This window comes from Podarcis gaigeae (genome assembly GCF_964106915.1).
Source record: "Podarcis gaigeae genome assembly, chromosome: 5".
NCBI lineage: Eukaryota > Metazoa > Chordata > Lepidosauria > Squamata > Lacertidae > Podarcis > Podarcis gaigeae.
In genome coordinates, this window is record NC_139681.1 from 57455335 (window position 1) to 57469586 (window position 14252).

The 14252-nt window shown below is 42.1% G+C and overlaps 1 protein-coding gene across 4 annotated transcripts in view; it reads left to right on the forward strand.

Moving 5' to 3' along the window:
• The window catches only part of SEMA4G (semaphorin 4G), a 94684-nt gene that overhangs the window by 12740 nt on the left and 67692 nt on the right, over window positions 1-14252 (forward strand). For 3 of the 4 annotated variants that reach the window (XM_083737935.1, XM_083737934.1, XM_083737933.1), the window contains exons 2-3: window positions 801-902; window positions 1140-1202. The exons of the other annotated variant lie outside the window; for it this stretch is intronic. The gene's annotated coding sequence lies outside the window, so the exon portion shown is untranslated. The remainder of the gene's footprint in view (window positions 1-800; window positions 903-1139; window positions 1203-14252) is intronic. 4 annotated transcript variants of the gene reach the window in all.

Genomic DNA, 14252 nt, shown 5'->3' on the forward strand with positions numbered 1-14252 from the left:
GAGCTTTTAATTGTTATAAGCAGACAGAAATTCAACAGGTGAAGTATTTCTCATTATGACCCTAATACACTGGGAAGAGCTTCACCTTTTAAATTTCAGTTTTGTAGGCTGCTGTTCAAAGCCTCAATCATGGGAGAGGGGAGGTGGCAACCCTGTTTTGCACACTTCATTGTGGCGAGCCCACGTTCTTATTTAATTATGTCACGATTTCCGGTGCTTACCAACTTTCTGACAGCTTCCTGCTTGTGTGTTAGACTGAGTGGAGATACAGCATTTAGAGTTAAGGGGGAATTGGGAAAACACCCTGAATAAATGTTGAAGAAGCACCTGAGTTTCACTGGTCAAAGTTCTGCACCAGGAAGCAACAGGTCTTGGTGTTGCTGATAGGATTCCCTCTCACTCTCCTTGCCAGAATTTTTTGCTGTTTTTTTTTCATATGAACCTTCACAAGTGCTGGAGGCTGCTGATTTTCTCCATATTCAGCGTTCCTGTGAATTAAGAATTGCTGGAGGGTGGAGTGGGGCTTTTTTCAGTGGAAGAAACCCAGTTGCAGAATGCTCTCCATGAGAGGCCCATTAAACATAATGTTGTCAGGTTTTGACTTGCCTTCAGAAAAAAAACCCCTTCATCAGTTTACACAGGCATTTCTAGGCTATTAGTGGTTGGGCCTCTTTTTGTTTTATCCTTGTTTCGTATTCCTAAATGGGTTTATTTTTAAAAAAGAGAGAAATCATGTTGCCATGTAAAGTATACACAAACAGAACTCCAGAGTCGTCTCAGATCATTATTTCTTTTAATAGGAAATACATATAACAATCTGAAACACAAATTGGTAACAACAAACATCAGAGCAACAAGGAGTATAATACAAGCCTGAGCCTGGACTGGAAAAGGAGTGAAAGGTAAATATTTTCAGTACATTTTTAAAGAGATTCTCTATTTAAGATGGGGTGAGGAACTTCAGGTCTTGTGGTCCAGAAGTGAATGTGACCCTCTGGCTGAAAAAGGGTTTTCATCCCTAAATTAGAGGATGTTGTCTGATGATTATAAAAATAAGGTTCTGTGCTTTGGTTTAATAGGTCTTAAAAGAACCTCTTCTCTTTGATAGTTGCACTAATAATTCTGGTTTCCTTATACAGGAACAATTTAGAAGCATTGAAAAATTAGCATCTGTCCATTGAGAAGTCTGCTCTGGTCTGTTGGTAAGTTTTAATGCCTCTACCAGAAAACAGATCTCCAAACTGTTTGTTACTGTTTTTTTCCAAATCTCCCATGTTCATTTTACCCACTTAGGGTTATGTTATGAAACACTGACTTTTACATGTAAGAAACTCCCAGATTTGTAATGTCATTTTAAAATAATATTCTCAGTCCAGATCAGTGCACTTCTTTTAAATAATTTTCTGTGCTTCATATTGTATCAATGAATTTTTTATTTACTGTTTTACTAGTGGATATGATCCAGTCCAAAATAAGCATGTAATAGTTCTGCTGCTCAGAGTGCTTCAGTTGAATCTGTTAGCTGCTTTGATTTCCATTTTGTTGGGAAAAGCGCTGCCTGTAATGTTAGATTCACAATTTAGGATTTTTTTAAAAAATTAGGTATATTAAAAGAGATTGTCATTGAAATTTGGAGGTAATTGAGTCCTTGAAATGCTCAGTGGCTCAAGATAATGATGAGATCCTTTGCAGAAACAGCCTATTATCCAAAAGAGCATTAGTATGCATCTTGGTGTAAAGTATTTTATAAGTATTTGGTGTGGGGGGGAAAACCTGATGGCAAAGTATCCTTATTGAGTAGGAGAACAAGTATCCTTGATGCCAGTTTATATAATTGGCTCTTGGTACCTTATATAAAGGGACGCGGGTGGCGCTGTGGGTAAAACCTCAGCGCCTAGGACTTGCCGATCGCATGGTCGGCGGTTCGAATCCCCACGGCGGGGTGAGTTCCCGTCTTTCAGTCCCAGCTCCTGCCCACCTAGCAGTTAGAAAGCACTCTTAAGTGCAAGTAGATAAATAGGTACCGCTTTATAGTGGGAAGGTAAACGGCGTTTCCGTGTGCTGCTCTGGTGCTGGTTCGCTAGAGCAGCTTCGTCATGCTGGCCACGTGACCCGGAAGTGTCTGCGGACAGCGCTGGCTCCCGGCCTCTAGAGTGAGATGAGCGCACAACCCTAGAGTCTGTCAAGACTGGCCCGTACGGGCAGGGGTACCTTTACCTTTACCTTATATAAACATTAATTATGAATCTGAAATTAAGTAAGATTTTTTTAAAAAAAACTATTTGTCTTCAATTTTAGATGCTCTAATGACTTCTGAATGTTGCTCTTATAGTCAAGCTCATGCTGAGATGTAAGACTTATTTTGCTTCACCTCACTAACGCAGTGCCAAAGGTTGACCTACTTTCTGATGACTGTGTCATTGTGCCCTTGCAGGTTCCACTTCCTAAGTCTCAATAATGTATATTATTAAACAAGCCTCTGCCTTGCTGGTATCCTTTTATCTCCCATACCTTGTCATTATGTGCTAGGCTGGAGCATACCCATCAGCTATGCCCCTGGAACTCTTGGAATTTTGTGTAGAATCTGGCATAGAACTTGGGTTTCTTGATATTGACTTTTATGTATTTTAAATAAAAATGCTTTTCTAGTTCTCATGGTTAAAAGCAACTAAGCCCCCAAAGTGTTCGGGTAGTGTCAAAAGGCAGCCTAGGAAATCGACCAGAGGACTGATTTTTCCAGGCTTGAATCTGTGACCTCTACTGCCAAGCTCCCTTACACACCTATGGATCTTGGCACCTGTGCACCATCCTTATGCTACATTATCACAGTCTCCCCTGCCTCTCTGGGGTAATGTGACAATAAATAGGATAATCCTATGTCTGCTGCACTGAGCTCCTTGGAGGAAGGGAGGGATGCCTATATGATGAAAAAAATCATAACGTCCTTATGGCTAAATGAGCTTTGAAGTCTAATGCATTTCTAGCTTGATGTTTGTTAGAAGTCAAATCACTGGGGCTTCCTTCCAAGTAAATGTGTGTTTTTGATTTAGAATCACATATGTAATTCAGCAGTCAGGGCTGTCATGCCAGCTTATTTGCTGGTGGATATAAGTGGTTCAGATATTAGAATACAGTATTCAGGGAAAGCTGTCTGTGGCCAAGAGACAGCAACTGCTGTTGTGTGGTCCTTTGTAAGGAGCTATGATTGCATATGTTGGATGCACAGAAGTCTGCCCAAAGAAATCTTTGGACACTTTATACTCATACTTCCACTCTGACTCAGAGATCATTGATACATGGAAATGTCAGCTATCAGACTCTGTGATACTTCTGGTACAAAAGGCAGTGCTAATGGTTCCCAGTGCTACTATGCTGCCTCTTGGCAAGCATACAGATTAACCTAACATGTGACTTTATTGAGCAGGAGTAAGAGGTTATGAAAGTACAGAAATGTGAGTCTTTGGGAACCAAATTCAGTGGCCCTTTTCTTTCAGCTAACATTAAGCAGGGTTTTAATTTTGTTGTAATTTTAAATGGGTTTTTGATTGTGATTATTGTAATTAGGGTTGTTAGCTGCTCTGGGCTTCCATGGTGGGCTATGGGGAAGAACGGGATGGAAATGTATGGGAATAAATAACTATTTTTGGGATGCTTTGAAGCAAGGCTACTGCATCATGAGGTTCTTTGGGTGGGACTGAGTAAGGTCAATTATAATGGAAGTTTCCTTCCTGGGTTAATAACACTTGGGGAAAGGGAGCATCAGGATCATGACTGGAGGGTAGAAAACTTTTCTTGTGCATCTGAATCCTGATCTTGATTTTCCCCCATTCTTCTGCTGCAGCTTTTATTGGAATGAAAAAAACTAGTTAAAGGCAAATCATACATTTAACATTTCAGCTAGTTTCAGTCTTGTCTTCTGGCTGTCCACATTTGCAGGGTATTATGCAGTAAAAAAAGAGAGCTGAATTCATTAATCAGGATAAAATATGCAAATCAAGAAATGTGCACAAAATACAGAGTATCTGCAAGAAAGGGCAAACAAGTGAAGCAGGCCATTAATATCTTGCTGTCTGACAGCTAGAAATTCTACTGAGCCCCACTCTAGCTTTGGAAATTTCACCCCACAGTGCCTATTTACTTTAAAGCCCATCATGCCATAAGGACTAGAAACTTGTTTTGTGTTTTTAAATGAAAGCTAGAACTCTTTGGTGTTGGATTCTGTGCCTTCTGCTTTGTGGGTGGGTGTGCATCAGTGATCTCTCAAGGCGGGTTTTGCGTTAACTTTATTCGATTCCAGATTCCTTAATATTTCTGTTGTTTCTGCTTTCCTTATGAACTTTTTCTCATTCTGTATATTTCATGGTTAAACTTTCCCTCTGGCAACATTTGATAGAGAATTGTCCTTTTTTTGCCATGGTTGGCAGTTCTTCCATTTAAAATAAATATCTAACCTAGATGTCCTTCCACTTTTGCATACTGGGGTTGGTATGCAAAATCACTTTTGGTCTTGTTTCAATAGGAGTTTTGTATAGCAATTCCAGATCCCAGCTTAACAACAGCATCATCTGGAAACCTGGACTTGGCATGGTGCAAATCAGGACCTGCTATCCTGCTCCAGTGCTTGGACTTTTCAGTGTGCATATGCTTAATCCAAGCTGTCCATAAGAGGGGGAAAAACTGTTGCACATTAAAACGCAGCTGTGTGAGGCTGGCCTTAACTTATTCTGGCATACTTCTTTTGCTTATACTATTTGAGAATGGAAAATTGGTTAGTGTGTAATCAAGCCCCTCGAACCTTATCATGTCAGTAGTTGATACTGGTGTTGGTATGGTCTTTGGTCATGGCAAGAGTCTTTTCCCCCACCCCATTTCTGATTTTGCTTAATGGTCTTTGCCTAACAACTGCTCCCAGCTACTGAAATTTGTGTTGCATCCCACTTGTCTTGGTGGAGATAAAGGAAACCATTGTGCTTCCCGCGAATGGCTAGAGAAAGTTATAGCAGCCTGAAGGGTTGTAACTGGTAGACATTAAGCAGCCCCCAAAACTGCTGTTGTTTTGGGGCATTGGTACTGCTTTGCTTGTTACTGTGTTTTTCTCCCTTTGCTCAACTGGTATGCTCGGCAATAAAGCCTTGTCTCAGTACTCACAAGAGATCTGACAGTGTAAAAGCAAATCCCGTCAGATACTTGAAACAGTAAAAGCATTTGGCATTGCTTTGTCTCTAGCCTGCACTGCATTATTTGGTTTGTTTTTGAGCACTGATACTCTGCTTTTCCAACAAGTGTTTAAAGTAGCTTGCAAAAAGAAAGGAGAATAACACATGAATAGTATAAAATGATACAACTGAGTAAGAACATTGAGAATTTAATTAGCAAATAGCCTCTACCCGAAAACATGGTCTCTTGACACAGCAATTGACAGCATCCAGACTCCGTCTGTCTTGGAAGAGCTGGATGTCCCTGCTTCCCTTGACGAGCTGAAAAACTCCATCAACTCTCAAACGTGTGGTAAAGACTCAGGACAGGGCAGAATCCCAACAGAAGTGCTGAAAACCAGCTTCACTTCCTCCCTCATGATGCACCTCCATGGTATTTACCTGCAGTGTTGGGAAGAAGGATCTGTGCCACGAGACATGCATCTATCTGCTGAGTACTCTGCGGAACGCCTTTGCCCAAGTAGTTCTCAACAGATTTATGCTCACTTGCTGACAAGGTCTATCCCAAGTCACAATTTGGCTTTAGAGCTTGGAGGTCAGTCAACATGATTTTCTCACTGAGCCAGCTGCAGGAGAAATGCTGAGAGCAGAGACACCCATTGCACATCCTTTTCATTGCCCTTGTTCAACAAAAAATGACTCTTCACACAGCTCAACAAGATGATCAGGTCTTTACAGGAGAACATGCATGTCACTGTCCAGTATGATGGTTCATCCTTGGACACCTTCCCTATAAAGAATGGAATGAAACAGGACTGTGTTCTCACCCCAACTCTCTGTTGCTCTCCTATGCCATCAGCTTCCATTGAAGGAGCAATGGTGTCTGTTCAACCTGGCACATCTCTGTGCCAAGACAAAAGTGTGACATGTTCTTATCCGAGAGATGTTGATTGCCCTTGGTGCAGCCTTGACAGTGCACTCTGTGGGAGCTCTGTCAGCCATTTTGCCCAAGCCTCCATGGAGTTCGGTCTCGCCATCAGCCTGACAAAGGCCAGCAACCTGAATCAGGATGTTGCCAGCACTCCATGCATCAGCATTGGTGACCACACATGACATGAAGGCTGGCAACATTAACCCTGCCATATGGGAATCCCTTGCGGACGATTGTAGGGCCTGGAGACAGACAGTCAGGTTGTGCATCCACAGCAGTGACCAGAGGAGGAATGACTGTCAGGAGCAGCGCAGAGAGAAGTTTGACTTCACTTCCAAAGATGTACTCTTCCATTGTCTCCTGAGACAGATGGATGCTTACAACTCATGGTTTACAGCTTGAGGTGGGATATCTGGAGTGAAGTTGTACACTATGCCTATAATACCAAGCCTTTGGGATATGAGCTGGGATAGCTCAGTTGGCAGAGCATGAGACTCTTAATCTTCAGGTAGTGGGTTTGAGCCCCACATTGGGTGAAATATTCCTACATTGCAGGGTGGACTAGATGATCCTTGTGGTCCCTTACAACTCTGCAATTATATGATTATATGATTCTGCTTTGGGTCTTGACTGACCTAGGTTTTGCTTATGTGCCTGTTGGGATCGTTGTTGAATTCCAGAAGTCAGGCAGGTGTTTTGTGCAGGTCAGATTAGTTGGCGGCTACTGCTTTTGGGCTGGAATATGTTGGCCATTGAGATTATTTTCATCCATTTTCTTCCACCAATATCTGAGTATAATAAATATAGTTGGCCAGCATAGATCTTGATTTTCTGCTTTTCATGGATTCCCAAAGATGAGGCAGGATAGTAGGTGAGGAAAATAAATTTGGAGCAGTTTTGGAAGATCTCAGAAATATAATTTTTTGCATATGTGTGTTTGCAGATTTGCATGTGTAATAAAACTGGAGTATGAAAAGACTGAAGTTGGCTAAATTGGTATGTGAACCTTATCCTTTTGCCTGTCCCTTAAATCTTACCAGGGAGCAACCCATATGTAACCTGCAGAGCAAATCCAATTTCCTGTGACTCTGATACTAATGGGGGATGGGGTGGACAGTGGCTGTAAATGTCACTGCACCCTGGGCGATATTTTATAATCATAAGCTGAGCTTTTCCCTTGACTGAACTTTGATGGATGACTTATTCTAATCTTTTACGTAGTCAGATAATCTCCCCTCCACTCCCCTCTGCTGGCATTAAAATGAAAGATTTCTAAGGAGTAAGGACTGGTCTGCCAATCCAATCCAATCCTAGGATGAGTTAACTTCCCAAGATTGCAACAGTTCTGGGTAAAAATTTAACCAGACCTTTATAGCCAATTGCTTGATTGTCCAGACCAAAAGCTACGCACTGATCCCAAACAAATGAGAACCTTGGAAACTGCTGTAATTACAGCTTTACAAAAACACAGATTCCACCATCTGTCTTCTCCTAGACCCTAGATGAGGAAAAGATAAGCACAAGGGCTAGGGTGTCCACTGCTGATCTTGCCTGTGTTTCTCTTGGATACCTCTCACAGAAAAGGAGGTTGTTGACTCTGCCCTGCTGCGATGGTTAAATTTTAGTCAACGTTTGTGTTTGCTTTGCGATAAGGGAGGGCCTGCTCTGAGGTTTTTTCTCTACAGGCAAGAGCAGGCTGGGTGTTCTGTCTACAGCCAATCACTTTCTAGAGGAGTAAATAGGAAAGGTAACAGAGTTCACTGCTTATTTGCTTTTTAGAAACCCAATGCTGCTTTTGCTTCATTTGTAACCAATAAGGTGGCATGATTTCCAACTATAGAATGTCTGGGTTGAAGTGCATTCTTTCATCACCCTAGTTTCTTTTTCATGTATGAAGCTAAGCTTTGCCCAACCTGTCTCAAGGCTCTTTAACGTGAACATTAGGAACCTGTTATCAGATTTCTTCTTACTTCAGGTTATATGCACAGTTTGGAGTATAAATGCGGACAAATGAGGAAAAGACATAATGGAGCATAGTAGCAGATTATGCTTTCTTAACATGGAAGAGAAAAGGGGTTAGTTTGTGAGTTTTGAGGAAAACAAATGGGGGTCACCCTAGAGTTCTTAAATTATTGGTATAGGAACTCAATAGAAGCTTGTTCCAGCCATGCGGTCTGAGCTGCGGCAACCAGCTCAAACCTCCTCACATGATTGCTGCTCCGTGGCTAACCCTGGCAGGACAGTTTACTCTAGTATTAACCCCTTCATGCATGCTGGTTATATGATGTTGGTTATCCCATATGTATATTTGTGTATCAATTTAAAAAAAAACTAATAAAACACAAATATTTATTTGCCAGAGGGGTATAACACAACAGAACATTTAAGGACACAGATAGGTGCAGACTGCTACTTGTCTCTGTTGACAGTACTGAGCTAGATGGGTATAGTGATCTGATTCGGTATAAGGCAGCTTCACATGTTCAGCCTCGTGGCAGTGAATGCCATAGTTTGTAAATACCTGTTCTTTAATTGGTTAAACTATGCATATAGTTAAAGAATGGGTATTTACAAATGAGACCAGATTTAAGGCGTATTTCCCCCCTTCACAGCTGCATTTTATAATTAACCCCTGCCTTCCAAGTTATATAGGGCACATTCTGACTGATAATACTTTGTGTGGTCATAATAGAAAATAGCACAAGGAGGTGAGGTGATGGTGCACTTAATATCTTATGATCTGTCAGTCTTTGTATCTCAATACCTGGTGTGTTCACACAAATCCTTGCACCTTATTAAAGAGATACACAACTTGCACATATGGTTTTACATTGTCTTTGCTGGGAATCGTCTCTTTCCACTTTCTTATCTGAGTGAAAAGCTCCATGCACCAAATTAGTACCATATGCAGCTAGCTGTTTTGTTGTTATTTAACGGAACCTTCACCCTCACTACTCCACTATCCTGTTATTTCACTGTCTCACTTCTGGTTTTGGTTGAAATTGCTGTTGATCAGTAGATTGCCACAAGTCCACAATTTTGGAAGCAGAAAGCAGGGCCATATTCAGGAGTATTTTAAACACTGTGGGATTAAACTGACACAGAATGCAGCAAGTGATGGTGTGAACACAGCCTTAATTTTTGGATGTTCTGTTCCTTTATATCTTTTATCACCATAAAACTTTCATGCTGAACCTGACTGCTCTCTCTTGTTCTGGGCAAGGTATGAGACAATGGAATCATGTGAGCAGCACATATGGATGCCAGATGCTTGCAGCTTTTCCAATAACTGGATTTCACAGTGTCAGATTATCAATGAGATAAATGTGCAGAGTAGGAATGGGGAACCTGTGGCCCTCCAGATGTTGCTAGACTACAGCTCACATCATCCCTCTCATATTGACTATGCTGGCTGGGGCCGATGGGGTATTTAGTCCAACAGTACAGTAGCACGTCAGATTACGAACCGTCCTACTTATGAACGCTTCGGGTTATGAACTCTGCAAACACAGAGGTAGGTGCCATGGGTTGCGAACTTTGCCCTGGGATATGAACATAATCCGCTTCCGGGGCCGCGGGAGGCCTATGTGGGGAATGCATGCTTTGGGTTAAGAATGGACCTCCGGAACGAATTAAGTTCGTAACCCGAGGTACCACTGTATATTGGAGGGTCACAAGGGAAGGGCGGTAGTTCAGTGGTAGATTATCTGCTTTGCATTTAAAAGGTCACACATTCAATCCTTGGCATCTGTAGGTAGGGCTGAAACTCTATGAAGCTGCTGCCAGCCATTGGTCTTCAAGTGGTGGGTTGGGTCCCTTAGTGGGCTACAGCTTGACCTATGGAGAGTTGAGGTAGCAACATTAATATATGATGCAAAATTCACTTGTGGGGCCCCACATGCAGGTTTGAGTTAAAGGGGGTGTCCCCAGTCCGATAAGCTGAAGGACTATTGATGTGAAAAAATACTGAGCTAGATGGAGCAATGGCCTGACTGAATAATAACGATGTTCTCCACCTCTGGCAGAGACGTTTTGGTTAAGTGCTCTGCAGAATCAGTTCTGACAAATAGCAACCCAGGTAACATTTGAATTTGGAATCCCTGTTCTATGAGAGCAGGTGGGTTCATACAATACCTATACCAAGTACAAAAAGCTAGCTTGACTGTTCCAAAATGGAGTTTGGGAACTTTTAATATGGATGTGACATCCCTATTTTAGAAATCATGGTGTTGACAGGTCAGGATCCTCACATGTCACATCAAGTCAGAGAGAATAATTACATAGTTTTTCAGGTTCTCTCTGCTCTTTCATGACATTTGCACTGAAAATGATGAGCCCAGGAGGAAGCTTCAGGTGACGCTGTTGGATCTGCTTAATGTGCCGTTGGCTTAGAAATGCAGAGAGGATTTCTTGCTAAAACAAGTGCTTGGCTGACTCATCCAGGTGATCATCTCTATATGAAATATTTAAATTGCAGGCAGGAGCCATGTGTGTTACGAGTTCACTTTTGTTGCCTTTTTTGCAGTTGTGTGCTTGAGAAGGGACTGTTATTGTTTCTTGTAGGAGATTGTTCTGCCAATAAACATGTTCATCTTGTTTCTTGCATCGTAAATGGTTGAACAAAGGCTGGTTCATGTTGAGCTGTACATGTAAGAACTCAGAAGGTGGTTACTGTCTTGCTTTAAGAATTGCCTTTTGTTTCCTCACAAAAGTCTTTCATTTTTCACTCTGCACACTTTGGCATGATTTGTAGAAACCAGACAAAATTTGGATCAGTGCGGCTGTGTGGGTTCCCAGAGAGGAACTCATAGCAACTTTGCTTCATCCTAGTCTACATTGACCTAAGCCCAAGGTTTGACTTAGTGTTTCATCTGAATTGGGGCTCAAAGCTAAAGTGTCTTCTCACCATGAGCTGTAACCAAAACAAACCTTGGTTACAGTGTGTGTTTAGTGAGGAGAGAGCTTAACCACAAGTCCTTGGTTCAGACAACATACCTAGTCAAAACGTGGCTTAGTGTGGCACAGAAGCAAAAAGGACCAGAAAGCACAAAGCAGTAATGAGCTCCTCTTATGGAGCCTGCATACCCACACAGTTTCAGTAAGCTAAAGTTTGACTTAGCATGTTGAGTGAACCTGGCCATTGTGAGACCAAACCTTGCTGAGGATCCACTGTATACTATTACCCAGCTTGGATTGGTTGTTGTTTAATCATCTGGAGTGCCCAGATGTACTATGCACAGTGAACAATGACTGTAGGTTTTGCTTGAAGGTTGGATCTTGCTTTGACCATATGCATACACAGGGAGAGGTGGGGAAATGGCCGCCTTGAGCCAGACGCTATTCTGCATTTTGTCCCTGGGCAAAGAGCTAAAGTTGAAGGAGACGGAAGTCCTGATGTTTTAAGAATATTTGTACTAGTATATTATAGTAGCATTTATATATTATGTTCAGGGTGTATGGGGTGTTAAGAGGGAGGAGTTTTACCTCTGGTGGGGGACACATTGTGCTTCTTCTGGGGTAGTTTGTCCACCTTCGACCCCCATCCTGCACTCAGCAGGAACCTGTGGCTCTTAGAAGCTGTGATTCCTAGAAATGACAGCGGCCACACCATCTAAGAGAAGGAAAACTCTGATCCTAAACCTTCGCTACCTTGTGGGATATCTTTGGGAGAATAAAAGGCCAAGGAGTAAATCAGAGTGGAGTACCTAAGACGGTTGGTTGGATGGCGTCTTGTATGCCTCCTTCTGGCAACTCCTGCAGCCAAGCTGGTGCCAAACTTATTGCTCTGCTTATCTTTGGACCACATATGTGAGGCCAGGAGGTGGGTCTTATTGTCTGGGCAGCCCAGGACATCCATACACACTACCCAAGCTTGTGTCTCAGGGAGGTCACTGCTAACATAGTGGTTTGTCTTCACCCTCAGAGGTGCACCCCATTGTCTCTCGAGACAAACAGATGCCAACAATATAGTACATTCTAAGCACTGAAAGCACTTCACATATCTCAGCAATGTGGGAAAGTATTATTTCTGCAGTGTAGAGCAGCCTTTGCCAACTTGGTGTCCTCCATTGGACCGCCATTCCCTTGGGAAGCTGTCATCCAAAACACCTGGAGGACACCAGGTTGGTGAAGACTGGTGTGGGCGGACGCTGGCACCAAGCGTACACCTGAGACACCGAGTACATGCCAAGAGGAAATTTGGCCTGTGGACTTTTCAGCTGGCATTCTTAGCCACCATAGCACATATCCAAAATGTTGTGTATCAGATGATTTTTACCGAGTTGGATCTGCTGCACAGTTACTTGTTTGCCCTTAGACTACAGAGGAGTACTTTGGGATGGTCTCACGAAACATACATGAATAGGATGGACTCCTGTAGTGCACTCTTGCCCATAGAGTGAGTGACCACCAGTACAAAACTAAATTGTGAGACAAAGCACCTGACCATTATGAAAGGCATGACATCTTTAGCAATATAGTAATGCCTGACTAAAATCCAGTGGAAAGGACGTTCATTACAGGACATTTCATTATTTCAGAACTCCCCCACCCTCGACCCTCCTAGGTTCCTTTTCTAAAACCTTTCAGCATCTTCTTTCCGTGTTCCTTTTCACAGTAGAAGAAATATTTGCCACTGGGTAGGCTGTTTGCAGCAAGCCTGTCTGACAAGGTGTTTGGTTTACACATTGTTGTTTTTGTTTGTTGAAGGTAGCAACCCCCCAGAGTAAGCGAGAACCACATTTAGTTTGCTAAATTGTGATCTCCTGTTCAGAATCTCTTTTCTCATTAGTTGCTTGAAATTAACCAACAGTTCTTTTGATGGCAATGGAGTTAAGCAACATGGAGGGGATAATATTTTTTTGGATCAAAGCCAAACCAAGCACATGGAAATGAGGCAACAGCATTATGTTCCAGTAAGTGGCATTTAATACCTGCTATACCAGCATAAGGGCTGTTCTGTTTAAAATCGGATGCTGGTGAGTGTGGTTGGACCTGCCTTGAATCAATATTTTCCTGTTTTGATGCTAAAGATTCTGTGTTTCAGTGAGCCTGCAACTGGGAATGGTTGACTAATAACATATTAGCCATTTGAGCCCTGAAAAGCACTGTGGTCTTGGATGGCAACCCTGCTCAAAGGCCCTGTTGGACAAGATCATATTGCTTCATCTTCAGTCCAGGGACCTTTAAAATTCTCAATATCAATATGTTTAGGCTGATTTATCTGCTGTATGTAACCCACTAGGCTTGCTGCTTCATGGTTCCAGTCTGCTGTTCCTGGTTATAGTTTGTGTGCTGGATATCACTTCCTCTCTGGTCTTGAGCCAAATTTCACCACAGCATCCACATTTACATTTGACTTTCACCTTGCTCCCTGTTGCTTGATCATCTGATCCAGACGCCCTATGTGCTTCACACACGACACACCATTAACCTGTTGATGCTTCAGTTACAGATGACGAATACACTCTGCTTGGGTATAATGGCTTCTCCTGTGTGGGAACAAGACTTGAAATTCTAAGAAGCCGGTTAAAATGTAACCTCAGAACTTTCAGTTGCAGGAGAATGAGGGGTGTGGCAGAACATGCCTAAGGGAGTGCTTTAAATATGCTTTCGTTTTTTATTTGATATTTGATAATTGAAATGAATACAGGAAGAAAGAATCGGCAGTTTTGTGAAACGTTGTATATGCCATAGAGTTTTGGTAGCAGTGAAAGGACTTTTGGGTTAACGTTTCCGGAAATGCTGTTACTCAAGCATAGCCATATTGCACTGCTTCCTTATCTATTGTTTTCACCAGTGTCAAACTTTTTATATACAAGGAAGTTGGGTGATTATCCATTACAGGGTTTTGCCTGCTTTGGTTACAAAGGTGTGTCGTTGTGGATAGGTTAAAGTGCAGGCACTAGCAAGCTATATGTATAAGGGACAATCTCAATTTCATGACAGTTGTGCCCAGGGGGTTGCTTTAATTTTTTTGCTAGAGTGAATTGATAAAATAACCATTCTGTAGATTTTGATGTTAAATCTCAGTATAGGGCAGCTGCAGTCTGATACTACTGCCATATGCATACATGTCAACACTTAGAAGCAGTGTTAAACTCCATTTTACATGCTGCAGCTGTTAAGATGCGAAATGCTGATTATAGGGCAATTGTGGTATTATT